The 19,562-nt window shown below is 37.3% G+C and overlaps 1 non-coding gene across 1 annotated transcript; it reads left to right on the top strand.

The window, feature by feature from the left end:
- The first annotated feature begins 18,841 nt into the window (after positions 1 to 18,841).
- Positions 18,842 to 18,948, top strand: LOC141662282 (small nucleolar RNA R71). The gene has a single exon (XR_012550403.1). It is a non-coding gene; the product is annotated as a small nucleolar RNA R71 (small nucleolar RNA).
- The last annotated feature ends 614 nt before the right edge of the window (positions 18,949 to 19,562 follow it).

Raw genomic sequence — 19,562 nt, 5'->3', positions numbered from 1 at the left:
CTAGTTTATTGATAATTGTCGATAACGGCCTTCGTTATCCCTTACAGAGATACACAGATACATATAGAATCTGATTTACTGATTGATATCAGATTCATTTAACTTCTTATGATACTATATACATATTGTGGACTTGATGAGCAATTATGGCTCACCTTTTTTTTGTTACTCATTTTGTTTTACAATAAAGACAGAAAATAAAACCCATCCGTACCCGAGTGGTACAGAAGCGAGTGAAAAGAAGGGACCCTCTGGCATCAAGGGTGCTAATCCCGATTCAAGATGAGGGTTTTGAACTTCCTGAGCAGGTGTAGTGTAAATAGATGTAGTAAGTGTTTCAATAAAAGGAATTTAGTTTTAAGACATGTTTAGATAGATTGTTTGTAATAAAGAGAACCATATAAGACTTTTAATTTGGGTTTGTAATAAAAGTAGTGATTTATTCTTGTCTTCATACCTTAACCTTAAAGATTCTGAGTAGTAGTAGAAAGGGGTTAAATATATGTTTATATAATTACTGTACAGGTTTATATATGTTGATAGTTATAAAGTAACCCCCATATCTAGACTCCGGATTTGGAGGGCGTTACAAGAAGTATGTAGCTTAAGAAACTAAAATTATCCCTACATCATCAGCCACTTTCAAAAGCCTTATTTTCCCACGGTAATTGTAGATTCAAGTACTTGTGAGCAATGAGGAGGAAATCAAGTCTATTGATAATAAATCTGGATGACTGAAGTATGACTCTGAAGCCACCAAACAGAAGCTAGTGAACATCCCAACCTCAACCAAAATTATGAAGATCATTGTTCCTGACATATCTATAAGGAGCATAATTCAAAAGGGATCTCCTTCACATAATAATGAGTTTATCACAATCTTTTGAAGCTAGACCCCATGCTAGGAAAAATGATCTCGAAGGAAAGAAACCCTTAAGAGATGTGCATTTGGCTAGACCCAGACCTGATGAGAAGAAGATTTTGTTTGGGCAAATCAAAAAGTACAAAACTACTTTCGATCCTGCTCTTAAGCAAATAAGAGCATGCATATATAGAGGGGGAGAACCAATCTACATCTTTTCTGGTCATGAAGGTTATGGAGAGGATAAAGTTGAGAAATTAGCCAGAATTACCCATGAGCAGGCTAAAGATGGAAAGCAAAGTGAAATAAAGGATGTGTTCATAGAATTGGAGGTAGAGAAGGAACTGGATGAAGAATTGGAGGTTGAGGATGAAGAAGAAGGATTCAAGAAGCCTAAAAGAGTGAATATAAGGAAAGGTGCAAGAATGAACGCTAGAGCCAAAAGAAAAATGTCACCAGATAAACCAGTTGCTACTAATACTACTCAACATCTTGCAGTTTCACTTCCTGAACCTGTTGTAGTAACACATGGATTCAACTTTTATGGTGAACCAATATTGCCAAAGGAAGAATCTATTGAGCTAAAAAATATCAAGCTGCCCATATTTCTTGTGGAAATGGAAGCTCAAAAGAAGAAAGAATCGAAGAAACCACTACCAAGACCACCAGCTCCCAAATAAGTGAAGAAACCTGATGGCAAAGAATCTTTTATCTACATTACATACATTGAAGAAAAGTCAAACCTCAATCTATATCTGGATGAGATTTATGAAGTCAGAGGCTTGGATGTTACTCCCAAAATTCCTGAAAGACTTTTGTTTGACTACAAGTGAGGGTCCAGCAAACAATGGCCTCTTGACCACATTCTTAATGAAGGGTACAAGACCTTAATGAAGGTATTCTCTCATATAAAGAGAACTGATGGATACACTCCAACTTCCAGGAGAATGGTTCTCAATAGAATAAATCAGATATGGAATAGGTTGAATGACAAAGGTGTTTTTCCTAGAAAACTAACCATTCCTTTCAGTGGAACGAGAATTCATCATCAACCAGATCATTTGATGGAATTCAGAGATCCGGATGGCTACAGAAGATTTTTCAGACTCAAGGATTAGCTGAAAGTAGCCAGTAATGATTTTCTAGAATACCTCATGGGAATTCTGAATACTAAGAATAAAGATGAATAAATATTCTATATCTATCTTCAAAGGCAAAATGGTTACAACCAGTCAAGGTAGAAAGAAGAAAATAATTTAGTCAGACTAGAGGAGAAAAGTAATCTCTTAACATTTTGCTTCTATTTAATGTTCTTTTTAGAACTCAGTAGCTTAATGATAATTTGTTGTGCTTTCTTCAAAGTATTTTGTTCATGACATGTTTTTTTATCATTAAGAAGATAATTTATGGCTGTTATTCTTCCAGTCATAAATTGGAAAAAATTATTGGGATTCACATATATTTTTTATAATGAATAAATCATATAGCATAAATAGTCATTAAGTCGGTGTAGCTATCATCTAACTATTATTTTCTAATTTTCGTTGATAGAGTAGCTTATCAATTGATAAGTTTTTGTAACATTTCTCATGTAGATCTCAATAGATAGCCATTATTGTAATTATTCATTCCATGGTCATCACTGAATTAATGGATAAATAGAATATGATGGGTAATTGTAAATATAAAATGCCATATAATTCTGTCTAAGTGAAATGAGTCATCAACGGCTATGGAGAATAGACTTTCAATGGCTAATGGAATCAGCTCATCATCTGCTAAGAAGATTATAATATCAATGGCTAAAGTAGCAAAGAGAAATTGATAGTGACTTGAAAGAGCACAAATATCAAATCAGACAGAGCACATGGGTTGATAGAAAATCTTAGTTTGAAATATGGGAGCCAAGACAAAAAATGCATGTGATCTTGGATTCTGAAGAAGAAGAAATATTTAATTTGCTTGCATGATAAATTGGAGGGATACTTAAAGTAATATATCAAGATAAAATCAAGTCTCATTTGTCAAGCCTCACAAGAAAGAGAATGAAGAAGCAATCTTACTGGATCTCGAAGACTCTGTTATATAGGGTCTAGGAAGCATTGTAACTTGGTGATATATAAACCAAGTAATAGCAGATATTTTTCTCAAGAAATAAGTTTACAGAGTTTTTTATAGAGCATAATTGAGATTTAAGATGACTATCTTTGAGAGAAACACTGTAAAAAAAGTTGTGAAATTCTTGTAATTTGCAAGATTATTTATTCAATATATAACTCAGGTGGCTAGTCAGAAACAAACCACCCGAAATTTTTATGTCATGTGTTTTTATTTCAGTTTAACAATTATTCATGTTCGAAAAAGTTAAAATTTATAATTTGTATTCAACCCCCTTCTACAAATTACTCATGTACTATTTATTAGTAAATAACACATTCATTTGCAAACACATCGGTTAGGAACATATCTGTCATCCTGCTCTGAAAATTGTGTATTTATTGCTCATGACAAGACAACTAATATTGGAGGTATAATCATGAAGGATCTCAGCAAGAAGCTTGGTAAAAATGAATTATAACTATGAACTAATTAGGAGTTATTATCAATTCAAAATTCTGATTTGTATCACACTTAATTATTTAATAAATGAATTTCATAATTAATATTAGTAAATTTGAATATCATTATTTATCTAATTAATTAAGTCATACTTAATTAATATTATAAATAATTTAAATTACATTAATTTAATTTAAATCCAATTTTAATAAAATAATCCTTCAAACATTCGTTATTTGTGACCCTATAGATTATTATTACGTTGTCAGCAAATTTTAATTTAATTTAAAATTGTAAACAATGAGTGGTAACTAGTAATACATCATTGATACCCAAGTAATATTTGTTGAGCAAGATTGAAGTTGTATGTATAACTCAACAATACTGGTCTGAATAACTCAACATAGAACAAATGACTTGAAATAATCTATGTTCCACTAGAATCAGTATAGATTGCTTATTGGGCATATGCATGATGTTTTTGGTAGCTACAGTGAAGAAGACGTCAACAGAAATCAGTATGAAATTCATTAATATGTTCAGGCACCAGAGGAATAAGGTTGAAGTCATTCAAAGTAGTTATTAGGATTAGTGTGAAGACCTCAATGATTCAATTTGAAGTTGATTGTATCTGGTAAAATATGTAACGCCCCCAATTCCGGGATCAGGAATCTGGGTCATCACGCAATCCTTCAATCATGTGTAACTTGTATTAACTCAATAATTCAATAACTCTATATCACAGACCCTCAATCTCACATATACACACGCAAGTTATAGCCTTAGAAATGATGTACATAATGTAATATTCCTTTTTTACAACTCAAATGTACTTTACAGGATCTTAAACAATTATTCATAACCTCTACCTTATACCTATCCGGATACTCAGGTCCACCTGAGACGAAACTGCAAGGGTTTCTCCCCACGACTACAAGCGATTAGTCCCACACCGGCATAATGGTTATATGTCGTGTTGTGATAAAAAAAACAAGAGTGAGCAATGATGTTCAGCCATAATGTACAAAACAGTTGGAAAATAACTGTTAAAATAATACTCTTTCGTATAATAGGATGATTTGAAAACTTGGTGCTATACACCTTTTTCTCTTTAAATAAAATCAGATAATCTATATATATATATATATCAAAATATCTTTACCATGCTCTCGATAGTATTATATACTCAGAAGAATCAATCTCTTGGTGTTATACACCTCTTTTCAAAATAATATTTTCGATTGACTTATTAGTCTGCAAATACCTTAATAGTAAACCCAACACCTAGGCTTGGGTTACAGTATTGCATCTCAATTCCAATTGGATGAATAGGACATTCATCGGAGCCACCGCATCGATGATCAGTCGTAATACGGAAATCTGTAACATTTTCTACTAGTAGAAGAACGACTCTCATACATCCAGTTGTCACCCTTGCCGCATTTGGACATATTATGTATGGCCCATACATCCAGACTTTCCACATACTTAACATATTTATATGTGGCACACCAGTAGTCGCTCCAGTACACAAAGTACTATAGTCTACCCCTCTTTGTCCTTTTAAAGAATCTTATTATAAAACCGGAACTTGAATTATATCGAAGTTCCTCAAGCGTTTTTCTTGTTGATAGACACAACTCATCTTATATATGTATATATGTACTTTCACAAATTTTTAGAGGAAGGACTAAAATAATGTGAGTTGACCATTGTCAATAAATAAATAATTAAGGGGGAGTTTTCTTTGACACTATGGTCAAAATAATTAATATATATTAAAATAATATTTTTTGAAGTTCGGATAATACCAAAATGATTTTCTTAAACTCGGCAAATATTTTGAAATAAGATTTAGGAGTTTTAAACCATGTAAAATCATTAAATAAAATATTTAATAATCAATTAATATTTATTAAAATAGTAAGCCTCGAACAATTCTATTTTAAAAGAATATTTGAATAATATTCCTCAACTGATTTATATTTAAGTAAATAGATTAAATCTTAAGTAAATGTTAAATATTTAAAATTTATAAATAAATATTCATCTAAGAATACTTCTTCTTTTAAATGAGTTTTTAAAATAATATTCATTATTTAAATAAATAATATAAGTTGAGGGAACACGATCTTTGAAAATTGGTTTGATAAAAGTTCGAGGTACTTAATGCTTTGTGAGGGGACATCGAGTCCCTCGTAATAAAATAGCTACGGACTTTACTTGTCCAAAATATCTCCGAAATACTTTCGGGTTTTTAAATAATACATATCGACTGACTCTCGGTCTACAATATATATGTCATTCTACTTTCTAGCGTTAATATTTCTCAAATATAAACACCTCCGAAATACTTCCGGGATTTTATAAACTTACACCGACCGACTCTTGGTCTAAGTATATCATTTCAAATCTGGTATTTTTACTGTACCAAAATCATCATATCTTATGATTCAATATATAACAATTTGTAAAATACCATAAAACATTCATCATGCATATATCGTAGTGTTTAAAAGAAATAACAACACAATAGTTCTAAAAAGGTAGGGTTTGAAAACTTGCCTGGAGTCCAAGATACGTTTTCCGACTTCTTCTTGTTACGGGTTTTTAATCTACAAATATCATAATATTAATTAGTATTTCTAATCCCATTACCGACTTATATTTATAATAAGTACAATACTTCATAATTTTCAATATTCGACCGACTCGAAATAAGTATCAATCCTTGGTCGAAACGGACGGTCAAAGTGGTCTTCTGGAGTTGACTTTACCGAATATTACTATTACGCGACTCCCACTCAAACATTTTTAATGAATCAAAATCTTAATATTTTAATAAAAAACCACCTCGAGGAGCTTATTGAGTGCTTGTAATATTTATCATAAATTTTGAATTTTGATAAAATGAATTTAAATAGGTCAAAAGCAATTTAAAATTTCGTTCAACTACGGAGTTTTACTATTCATATCGCTTTCACTAAAACGTTGATTTATCTCAAACTGTTAACTCAATTGACGCACCATTTTTGCGTGAGCGATCCAGACAAAATTTAGAACAAAATATTTGAAAATTGTTTTCTGGTGACAGGGGTGAAAATCCCGAAGTGGCAGTTTAGTGGCAGTTTAATAGCAGTAGGTGTTCTTGGTGATCACTCCTTGCGCGACCTCGACTCCGATATTTTTATAAAATCAAAAAAGTAATATCTTTAGCTAAAATTTTAAATATTGAATAAGCTACTGAACAAGTTCATTATTTTAAAAAATGTTTAAAGGCCTCAATTATACCATCAAAGTCAGAACTAGGTAGCAGTTTGATTTTCTCGACTACGTTCAATAAAACGAACTTTTCTCCTAATCCGTAAATCGTCTCGGCACGATCTTTATATAATTACAAACTAGAAAAAAGGAACTTTACATCTATTTCTAGTTGTTTGTAAAAATATTAAATTTACAGTTTGTATTTATTGCTTAAAACAGTTCTAAATATAAATGGACATTACAACGGCTATATGCGTAACGATTCCCGGTTTTAACTACGTTAATTTCATTGGAAACAGCTCAAAAACCAATTCCTTCATATTTATGGCAATATCAGTCCCTAAACTATATGAAATCATCACAAACATCAATCCACAACAATAAACCATCAAAACCTAACTTTTTACAATCCAAACTCAATGAATCAACATATATTTAAACATAACTCAAACTCAATCTTATAACTCAAGTATATCAAAGGGTGGATGATGTTTATACCTTCCTTGAAGCTTGTTAATACTTAATAAAGTCCTAAATCCTTGATGAAGCCTTTGTATAGCTTTAGGAGCCTTAAACTTCCATGAATAATCAAGAAAACAAGTTAGTGATTTTCGGAGTTACTATTCATCCTCAACTTCAAACATTTTTCTAATATTGAAAAATTCATGGATGGGCTTCAAATTTGGTAAGTGACTTAGTGATGGAATGGAGGATATTTGGTTAAAATTTGATGATTTATGAATGAGTAGAACATAATATTTGAATTTTTCTTTGCTTGGTGTTCTTGAAAATGAGCATTGTATTCTTGAAGAGAGGGAGAGAGAAAGAGTTGTTTGTCTTGGCTACCTTTTGAAGTATTGGGTGATACTTGTAATATGTATTGTGTGTGTATATTTAATAATTCAAGATACATCTATTTTCTAAGGCTAGTCATAGGCTAGTACTTGGATTTGTCAAACTTTTAATGATGAAGAACAAGAATCCTTATTTTAAGGAACCATGTTTCTAACTTGGTTCTAATTGATCAACCAATTTGGTTTCTCCTTGTACTAATTTGGTTGGCATGCTTTTGCATGGGATTTTTATGGCCTTAGTTCGTTTATTCATTCACTTATGAATTCGCTTGGTCGTTTACTCGTTTTCGTAATAAATCTTCATAAGCGATTCGCGGGATAAATCCTTTATTATACGTCTTTTACGCTTTGAAGCCTTGTACTTGGGTCTTAATTCGTAGGATTTTAGATTCATAATTGTATTGTGATTCTCGTGTTCCTTAACGGTTCGTAGATATGGTCGTTTTAGAAAGTTCATTTTCTTCAAAAACTAATGGCGTTTACATACACTCATTTGGTACGTATAATCACGATATCGACTCGGAAATTAAATTTCCCATGCATAATATAGTGTGGGCTAAAAAAATTTCCCTTCTCATCAGGGTTACTATTCATCGAATATTTTATAAAGTCCCAAAATTTTGGGTTATTACAGTCTTCCCCCTTAAAGGGATTCCTTCCCGGAATTAATTCGAAACAGGCGGGGATACTTTCTCGCATGACAACCTCGAGTACTCACATTGACTTCGCAGTATTTGATCTCTTCATAAAATTTTCACTTGTCCGTCAAATATATTTCACAGTACTCGTTCTTGTAGACCTCTGATCTCTATGTGTTACTTCACATACGCTAAGTCTGGTTTCAAGTTTATTAGCTCATTTTCAATCATATGTCTGACGTTGACGGTTAAATTTCCTAACATCGATTCGTGGTACTCGTTATAAAACTGGAGACTGTTCGACGATGGTGCTAATTTATAAGCCAAAATTTCTTAGTCCTTTAAAGATTTCAACCGGTCCAATAAACCTTGGATTCAACATTTCTTTCCCTTTTGAATCTCATCACTCCCTCCCCGGGAAGGTTTTTCAACAATATTTGGTTTGATACTTCGTACTCTCTACTTCTGGTTCGCATATCTCTTTTGTTCATCTTGGGCTGCCACTAGCCAGGTTCTGATAAGTTCTATGAATTTCTTTGGTCTATTGAATCAACTATGGTTCAAGTATCCTACGCTTACCAACTTCTTCCCAACGTATGTGAGAACAATTCTTTCTTCTGTACAAAGCTTTGGAGGTATTCGCGTTTGTTTGGAACTGCTATTAGTGTCCTTTAAAGGGTGTGTACGATTTTCTTTGTCTTCTATCAGCTCTAACAATTACATCCTTCATTCTTCCACGTTTTCCTTCATAAGGGATATCGGTGGCTATATTCCGTATGCTCGCGTGGTAAGTATATCTACACGAATTTTCTATCAACGATAGGCAATTCTCCTAACCGTTCCAAATAAAAGGCAAGCAGCTAGACGTATCTTTAATGGTCTAGATAGTTTTTTCACCCTTCTTGTCGATTTGAAAACTCTAAGTCGTGCTTCTGTTCGTTCTTTTTCAAAAAATATTTTTGGGAAATAATCCAGTTGTGAAATTAAATCTTGGGTTCTTTCCTGGCACAATTACCATGGGGTCTTTCTTTCACCCATTATCTCTTCCGTGTTTATTACAATTTTTTCAGGTGGAGACCTATCGTTTGCATAATACAATTAGCGTCTTATTTACCCTATAACTCAAAATCCCCAAATAGCATGATGGCTTACTTATTTCCTGATAATCCTCCTTCACAAATTTTTATTATAATCCCCAAATAGCCCGGCTTGATTTCAAAGGTGTTAGCTTGGATAGCCGGATGAAGAATGCTTGACTGAATGTCATCAATTTTAGGCCGAGAAAAGTCCATAAGAGCTGGATCTGCCGGAACAATACGATCACCCATAATTACTGGCTCCTTCTGCTCACTTCCTGAATCCGAATCTTCAAAATCTATCTTCTCCGGAATATCAAGAACTTCGTCTGTCTCCTCAGCTGTATCTAAAGTCCTCTTGCGAGTACGAGAACGAGTTTGCATAAATGCTCGCTAAAGTACCTAAAACACAACCGAAAACAATATGTAACACGTCTTAATCACTGAGTCCTAACGACCAATGATGGTAAGTACATAAACTAAACAAATACGCCGAGTCCCCGGCAGCAGCGCCAAAAACTTGTTAGGGCAAAAACACGCGCTAATATTCATGCAAGTATATGCGTTCGCAAGTAATATAGAATACTTTCTAGTTCGTTCCCACAGAGAATCAGACTAATTATGTTCAATTAAACTCACTCACCAATGTATGATTACTTCTCAATGTTAAGACAATAACACTTAGATTTAAGTAACTAATTATTAACTACAATTAACTACTAAAATTAATCACTTAATTAACACTTCGAATTAACAATATTAAAACACTCATCAGATCACAACTTCATTACTACTTCCTTCAATAATCATTGTTATTACCCTTAGCATGCAACAGTGATGATATTAATTGAACAACACGAAACTGATAAAAACCAACTTTCATTGTACTAATACCATTCTACCAAACATCCACAATTAAGATAGAAGTTGAATAGGCATCAATTATGTTGAGTCCCTATATGTCTACATAAATTGACAACATAATGATTTAAGAACAAGTTATTCCTTTTGATTACACAGGGCGAATAAAACGGTTAGAGTTACCCACTAATCATGCAGACTCGTACATGAACCTATGCTAGCATGGCAAGTTCTAAATCTCGAGATCCACCGTCGCTGCACAAGAGATTAACACCTTATCTTATATGTTCGCGACGCACATAAGACGAATACGCACAACCAATACTAGATATCATACAATCATCACACACTAAGGTATTAAACAACTAACTAAAGAATTCCATAGTAAATCTGTTACGACCCCATGATCACGATTAGCCCATGCTAGCACTTATCGTCATCATGGGTTCATATGAAAACATGATAAATAAACACAAAAGAATAATAACTAAACTAATTATATTAAACCAGAGTACGTCACAAGAGTAAATAGGTTCAAAGCAAAGAAAACTAGCATCCATCGTTACAAAGAAATAAAGAATCACAAGAAAATATGCTTCCTCTTCGTTGCGGTGTGCTAAAACGGTCTTCTTCCTTATCTCCTTCGCTCCTTGATTAATACAACGATCCAATACACATGAAACGTCTCTAAAATCTACTTATATAAGAGTCCTATAAAACTCAGATTACTCAGAAGTTGGAAGCCAAACAGAAATAGGAGTCTAAAATAATAAATCTGATTTTCCGTCCCTGCACGGCCGCTCAGCATAGCTGAGCGGGCGCTCATCTTCCTGCGCGATCGCTCAGCATAGCTGAGCGGGCGCTCAGACCCCTACTGGAAAATGGTATGTTTTTGCTCCATTTCTTCACTGTAATCTGCTCCTCTCTTCCCTCTTGCAATGCTAGACACATGCCAAGGCTTATTTTTGATGAATTCTTCCCCGAAATGCAACTAATACCCTGAAATGCACAAACACTAGAAAAATGCATCAAATACACAAAATACTTGATTTCAAGACACCAATTTAAGCTATTATAAGACGTTCTAAGTGGTATAAAATGCCACTTATCATACCCCCAAACTTAAATCGATGTTTGTCCTCAAGCGTCATAGACTCAAAAACAAAATAAAAACATGCATGAATGCAATCTATATGAAATGCAGCAATCCCCCTTACTACGACCAAACCAACCAACTTACGACATCTCAACAAATGCAATTAAGCGACTAAAGATCAATCAAATCATGCAAACTAACATACAGCCAGAAACGTGGTGTGTGCAGATGCTTAACAGATATATTTCGGAACTAGATCAATTATTATGACTCAACTATCATCAAGGAAATCACATGATTATACAAAGAATAAAAATTCTTGGCACAAAGTGACTTATAACACTACAAAAATCCTGGAGCTTATTACGGAATCATGCTTTTTATTCATAACAATAATGCTTATTTGACCGTGCAATGAGTGAGGTCCACAAAAGACTTATACAATGGTATCCATGTAGCGAGCGTTTGGTTAGCGGATCCCAGACTCTAAAAGCCTTAGGTCACTAGGCACAAAGTCCCCTAAGAACTTAATAACTCGAATACCAAATAGCCCACTCGTGATCAATTATGTATTAACTCTTTATCTTTCTTTTTTTCCTTCTTTTTTTTCCTTTTCTTCTTTTTTTAATCTTTTTTTTTCAAAATTTCTGAGCAAGTGCATTTCGCTCCATCTTGCTCAACCCTAGACTACTCGCATAAACATACGAGCCGGCTACTATCCATTTGACGCCTAGCCACAATTAGCAACGAATTCCATTTTTTACTCCATTTTTTTTCATGCCTTTATCACTCAGAACCTATTATAAAATTCTAAGCATAATAAATAGATTATCCTCAAAAACAATCAGACCATAACAACAATCTAGTCCTAAAGCATTCTCTAAGACTTAGTGAAAATACAAGTGTTTCTAGCATGCATATCAACCTACACGACTCAACATCACTTTAATGCTATCACTACACTCGCATCAACATCACAAATCAGTCGGAAAATCATCGCAAAAGGGATCATGGCATATGCATGAGCTAGATGACATGATAAACAAATAAAGCTATAAATAAAAAAAACTATATGGCAAAAATTATGCAATTATATGAACTAAACTATCATGAATATGACACACACACAAAATATTCCTTATATGACACACACACAAAATATTCCTTAACTACCACCCCCAAACTTAAAATCTTCAATGTCCCCGGTGAAGGTAGTAGAAAGGAACACAAAGTATACCTACTCGGAGAGATCATCATCATCATCACCCTCAGTGGGTGGTGTATCAGGAGGCGGATACGCAGAGTCCTCACCAAAAACTGGCCACTGGATGTTAGCTCCAAGGCCTCGAAAAGCGGTCCCTAGCGCAAGGGTGAGCTCCTGATCAAACCTGCTCTGTGTCTCGTACATAGCATCCATCCTCCGTGGCAGCCTCCTATACTGGGCATCAGCCATCCCAACACCCTCCTGAGCTCTAGAAGAACCAGCCTCATCACGCCTTGGCCTCGCCATAGTAGCACCTCGTGCTGGACGCCCTCCTGGAAGACGATAACCCAACCCATGCTCCTCGGGCTCACCACCGGTCCACTCCTGCATCGCATTCAGAGTCCCGGAATCAATAGGAGCGGTCGGCAACTGCAACTGCTCATGAGACGGCCACTGAACTCCCACCGCTCGGCAAAGCTTAGTAACCGTGGATGCATAAGGGATGTTCATGTGCTTAGCTCCCCTCAAAAACTTCAAAATTCCTTGGTAGATAAACTCACCAAGCTCTACATAGTACTCCTCATTCAAAATTCCCCACAATAACTGTGCTCTCTCAACTGTGATCTCATGTGCATGCGAAGAAGGCAGAATATTAGCACAAATAAATGCATTCCATGCACGGTTATACCGGTTTATCGCGATCACCGGAAAGTGAAGATACTCATTAGTTCCAGTCTTGAAAGTCCATACTGTGCCCGGCCTACAGAGAGTAGCACAAATAAAATCCAAGTCAAAATCCTCAGCAGTCTTCTCATTCCAGTTCTCCTCCGTGGGCTTCCTCTGTCTCTGCCCAATCACACGGAGAATCACCGCTGGGTGATAATCAACCGTCATCCCCCGGACCACAGAATACCCATTCTTCTCGGCCTTCGCGTTCGCATAAAACTGGTGAACCACGCTCATCGGCACTGCTTCAGGCGACTCACAAAAAGCTATCCACCCCTTCTCAGCAATTATAGGCAACAACTCACCATCCCTCCCCGATGGTAAAAATCCCCTCTCCTTCAGAATCGGCTTCCCCAGAAGCCTAGTGTACTCCTCCTCAGCAGCCCTATCATTCAAACGAGGCCTTGCAGCAATACCCCTCGAAGAATCAGTAGTAGGGACAATGCTGCTGCTATCAGTAGTCCTTGCTCTCTTGGGTGCCATAGAATCTGAATAAAAGTGCTTGAGATTTGTGTTTTTGTGTTTGGGAGAGAGTTGAAGTGTAGAAAGTGTATGGGAGATATATGGGATAGGTGTATGTATATATAGGGTATGGATTAGGGTAGAATTTGATTAGGAGTGGGTTTAAGGGTTGAAATCATGGGATAATGGGGAATAGGTCGTAGGTTTATGGGCTGTATTTTGTTATTTTTATTTTTCTAATTTTTTTGGATTTTTATTGAACTAAAAAAATTTTCTCCCAGCCGACCCCTGAGCGGTCGCTCAGCAAAGCTGAGCGGTCACTCAGCAGAGCTGAGCGGGCGCTCAGGAGGCTACTGGAAAAAAAAATTTCTAGCCCGGTTTTTCTGATTTTTTTGTGGTTTTGGATAGGTTATTAACTTCTAAGGGTTCCTGTAACAACAAATCATGGGTTGCCTCCCACGAAGCGCTTCTTTTCCGTCATTAGCTTAACATTGCGTACCTTCCTCAAGTTGACAATAAAACGGCACTAACCACTTCTCGGTTTGCCGTGTCCCCATAGTAGTGCTTCAAACGCTAACCATTAACCTTGAATGCTTGGTCCGGATCATTCTCAAAAATCTCCACCGCTCCATGTGGAAACACAGTTTTGACAATAAAAGGTCCAGACTACCTTGATTTCAACTTCCCAGGAAAAAGTCGGAGACGAGAGTTGAATAAGAAAACTTGTTGCCCCGGCACGAATAACTTAGGATGTAGCTTCCTATCGTGCCACCTTTTCAGCTTTTCCTTGTACATTTTGTTGTTCTCGTACGCTTGGAGTCAAAATTCATCAAGTTCATTAAGCTAAAGCATTCGCTTCTTTCCAGCTGCATCTAGATCCAGGTTCAACTTTTTCAACGCCCAATAGGCCTTATGCTCAAGCTCCGCAGGTAAATGACATCCCTTACCATACACCAGTTGAAACGGGGAGATACCAAGTGGAGTTTTGTATGCTGTTCTGTAAGCCCAAACAGCTTCATCGAGCTTTAAAGACCAATCCTTCCTTGACGGACAAACAACCTTCTCTAGAATGCGCTTAATCTCTCTGTTAGACACTTCCGCTTGACCATTTATTTGCGGATGATAGGAAGTAGCAACTCGATGATTCACATTATAACGCTGTATTATAGAAGTGAACTTACGGTTGCAGAAATGCGACCCTTCATCACTTATGATTACTCGTGGCGTTCCAAACCTTGTGAAAATCTGCTTATGAAGAAAATTCAACACTGCCTTTGCATCATTTGTTGGTAGAGCTTTGACTTCTACCCATTTTTAGACATAATCGATTGCCAGCAAGATAAACTGATTGTTGCAGGACGAGACAAAAGGCCCCATGAAATCGATTCCCCAAACATCAAAGACCTCGACTTCAAGCATCACATTTAACGGCATCTCATCCTTTCTCGTCAAATTTCCCACTCTTTGGCAACGATCACACCTTAAAACAAACTGATGAGCATCCTTAAACAAAGTAGGCCAGAAAAAACCTGCTTGCAGGATACGAGCTGTTGTCTTCTCACCACCACAGTGTCCTCCATAAACTGTGGAGTGGCAGTCTCGTAATATCCCCTCCGTCTCACAGAATGGGATACATCTCCTGATGATCTGGTCAGCTCCCTGTCTAAACAAATACGGTTCATCCCACATATACCACTTCACTTCATGCAGAAACTTCTTCTGTTGAGTTGTGGTCAAATTAGGAGGCATTATATTGCTGACAAGATAATTCACAATATCTTCGAACCATGGCTCTTCCTCCTGAACTGCGAACAACTGCTCATCCGGAAAAGATTCGTTGATCAATGTATTATCATGTGAAGTAGACTCGGGATTCTCCAATCTAGAGAGATGGTCAGCTACTTGATTCTCAGTACCTTTTCGATCCTTGATCTCTAACTCAAATTCCTGTAGTAAGAGCACCCAACGAATGAGTCTCGGCTTCGAATCCTTCTTGGAAACCAAATAGCGAATGGTCGCATGATCAGTGAATACTGTCACTTTTGTCCCAAGCAGATAAGATCGAAATTTCTCCAAACTAAAGACTATAGCCAAGAGCTCCTTCTCAGTAGTGGTGTAGTTCATTTGGGCCCCATTTAAGGTCTTGCTAGCATAGTAGACCACATGAAAGAGATTATTCTTGCGCTGCCCAAGAACTGCGCCTACCGCATAATCACTCGCATCACACATCATCTCAAAAGGCTCTTTCCAATCCGGTGCTGTAATAACTGGTGCAGTGATTAAACTCTTCTTAAGAGTCTCAAATGCCGTCAAACATTCATCATCAAATTTGAAAGGCACATCCTTCTCAAGCAAGTTGCACAGCGGCTTAGATATCTTCGAAAAGTCCTTGATGAAACGCCGATAAAAACCCGCATGACCAAGAAAACTACGGATTCCTTTCACAGAAATAGGTGGTGGAAGATTTTCAATGACTCCCACCTTGGCTTTATCTACCTCAAGACCCTTGCTAGAGATCTTATACCCAAGAATAATGCCTTCACGCACCATAAAATAACATTTTTCCCAATTGAGCACCAAATTAGTTTCCACACACCTTTTGAGCACGGCACGAAGATTATTCAAACATTCATCATACGAATGTCCAAAGACGGAGAAGTCGTCCATGAACACCTCGACATTACTCCCAATCATGTCAGAGAATATAGCCATCATACATCTCTAAAAAATGGCCGGTGCGCCACATAACCCAAATGAAACTCTGTGAAAAGCAAACGTACCAAATGGACAAGTTAATGTAGTTTTTTCTTGATCCTCTGGTGCAATACAAATCTGATTATACCCCGAGTAGCCATCCAGAAGACAATAATACTCATGACCAGCCAACCTGTCAAGCATCTGATCAATAAATGGAAGAGGGAAGTGATCCTTCCTCGTGGCCTTGTTCAACTTTCGGTAGTCCATGCATACTCTCCATCTTGTGACTGTTCGAGTGGGGATGAGCTCGTTCTTCTCATTTGCTACCACAGTAATACCTCCTTTCTTAGGCACACATTGCACGGGGCTCACCCAAGAACTGTCAGAAATAGGATAAATGATTCTTGCATCCAGCCACTTCGGAATTTCTTTCTTCACGACCTCTTTCATGATAGGATTAAGTCTGCGCTGTTGCTCAACAGTTGGCTTACTACCTTCCTCTAGCAGAATCTTATGCATGCAATATAAAGGGCAGATCCCCTTGATATCTTCTATGGTCCATTTAATAGCCAATTTGAATTCTCTCAAAATCCTTAAGAGTTTGTCCCCCTCACTACCTGAAAGGTCAGATGCAATAATAACAGGTAATGTAGATGCATCACCTAAAAAAGCATACCTCAAGTGTTCAGGCAATGGCTTAAGCTCTAAGGTGGGTGCCTCCTCAATTGATGGTTTGAGCTTTCCTTCAGCATTTTTGAGGTCAGAATTACCAAGAGATTCAAACGGCATGTCCAGCTTTCGCCTCCAGGGAGAAGCATTAAGATATTATAATTGCTCGTTGCCATCTTCATCATCACTGTCAAAATCCCCCACTAAGGCCTTTTCTAATGCATCAAACATTAGCATATGATCGAGTTCTGAAGTAACCGCGGAATCAATCGCATCCACTTTTAAGCACTCCTCATCTTCTGTAGGGAATTTCATTGCTTTGAATACATTGAAGGTCACATCCTGATCCTGCACCCGCATTGTAAGTTCACCTTTCTGCACATCTATCAAGGTACGGCCAGTGGCGAAGAAAGGTCTTCCCAAGATTATGGGAATCTTCTTATCTTCCTCGAAATCCAGAATAACAAAGTCTGCAGAAAAGAAGAGCTTATCCACCTTGACTAGCACATCCTCCACTATGCCTCTTGGGTAAGTAATAGAACGATCAGCCAATTATAGAGACATGTAGGTGGGCTTTGGATCAGGCAAATCTAACTTTTTAAAGATCGACAACGGCATCAGATTTATGCTTGCTCCCAAATCGCAAAGGCACTTGTCAAAAGACAACTTGCCAATGGTGCAAGGAATGGTGAAGCTACCTGGATCTTTAAGCTTTGGAGGTAACTTTTGCTGCAGCACAGCACTGCATTCTTCTGTTAGAGCAACGGTCTCAAGGTCATCCAGTTTCACCTTCCTTGAAAGAATACTCTTCATAAACTTCGCATAACTAGGCATTTGCTCCAGAGCCTCAGCGAAAGGTATATTGATGTGAAGTTTCTTGAACACCTCCAGAAACTTACCGAACTGCTTCTCCAGCTTTTGTTGTTACAATCTCTTAGAGAAAGGTGGAGGAGGATAGAGCTGTTTCTCCCCTGTATTACCCTCAGGCAGAGTGTGTTCAACAATAGTCTTCCTTGGTTCCGCCGCTTTCTCCTTTTGCTTAGCTTCTTCATCTCCAACTTCAGCTTCTCCTTCTTTTGCCTTTTCAGCATCAACAACTTTCCCATACCTTAAGGCAATAGCCTTGACTTGCTCTTTAGCTTCCTTCCTGCCTGGCACTTCCGTGTCACTGGGAAGTGTGCCAGGTTGATGATTGAGCACTGCATTGGCTATTTGACCGATTTGATTTTCCAAGGTCTTGATCGACACCGCCTGACTCTTGCACAACAGCTTAAGTTCCTCAAAATCAGCACTGGTAGGTGTAGTTGCACCTCCCTGTTGACGATATGATTGCCTTTGAGCATACTGTTGTGATTGCTGGAATCCAGGTGGATTGAACTGTTTACTCACACCTTGCTGATATGGTGGCTGAATAGCATTCTGATTATTACCCCATCTGAAATTTGGATGATTTCTGTTGTTAGGATGATAAGTAGTTGGCACAGGCTGCTGTTGTCGCTGATAATTGTTCACATACTAAACAGATTTGTTAACAAGAGAACACTGATCCGTAGCATGAGAACCTGCACAAAGCTCAGAGACCATAGCTATTTGATTGACTCCATAGGTAGCTAGAGAATCGACCTTCATAGACAGCGCTTGGAGCTGCACTGCAATAGCGGTGGCTCCATCGACTTCCAGAATACCTGCTACCTTCCCAGCCATCATCCTTTGAGTTGGGTTTTGTTGCTCATTTGCAGCCATAGTATCAATAAGATTATAAGCCTCAGTATAGCTTTTGGCCCACAAGGTGCCTCCAGCTGCTGCATCGAGCATGGGCCGAGATTGGGCCCCTAAACTGTTACAGAAACCAGTGATCACCATCCAATCGGGCATTCCATGATGTGGACACTTTCTCAACATTTCCTTGTAGCGCTCCCAAGCTTCGCACATAGATTCTGTAGGTTGCTGCGTAAATTGAGTAAGAGCACTCCTCATAGCAGCAGTCTTTGCCATTAGATAAAACTTCACCAGAAACTTTTGCTGTGGAGCCCCAAAACCCGGGGTCAGGAGTCTCGGAAGCCACGCTATCTAAACTCACACAACTCACACTAAAATATGTAAATACTCACGCTTCACGACCCCACACTTAACACACACACACTACAGGTTATTGTCTTGGAAACGAACCATCATTTACTAGAGAAATTTTATTACAACCCAAATGTAATTAGTCTTACCGGGGGTGACCATTAAGTAAGGTTAATCCGCCGGCCGAATATACGCTTCTTATTTCTTATTTTACATAAACCATACTTATAAATAAGCCGAACTATAAACCACTGAAAACTAATCCAGCTTATTCCGACTACCTGAGGTACTGCACCAAATAATCTACGGAACAGCTGGCCATTTCCTACCCATTTTCTGGCTGTGGTTCTCATGGCAGGCATCTTGATTCACTGTTGTGTTGTGTCAATTTAAGAAAACAAGTGTGAGCTAAGATGCTCAGCATAATAATGTACAGTATGAAATGACTGTATAATAACATCATATATTATATATATGTTTTATTTAAAAGTAGATTTCTCGGTGTCCCGCACCTTCTTATGAGA

The sequence above is a fragment of the Apium graveolens genome, chromosome 5 (genome assembly GCF_009905375.1).
Source record: "Apium graveolens cultivar Ventura chromosome 5, ASM990537v1, whole genome shotgun sequence".
Lineage (NCBI taxonomy): Eukaryota > Viridiplantae > Streptophyta > Magnoliopsida > Apiales > Apiaceae > Apium > Apium graveolens.
Note: the sequence above shows the minus strand (reverse complement) of the source record. Positions and strands in the feature narration are given on the sequence as shown.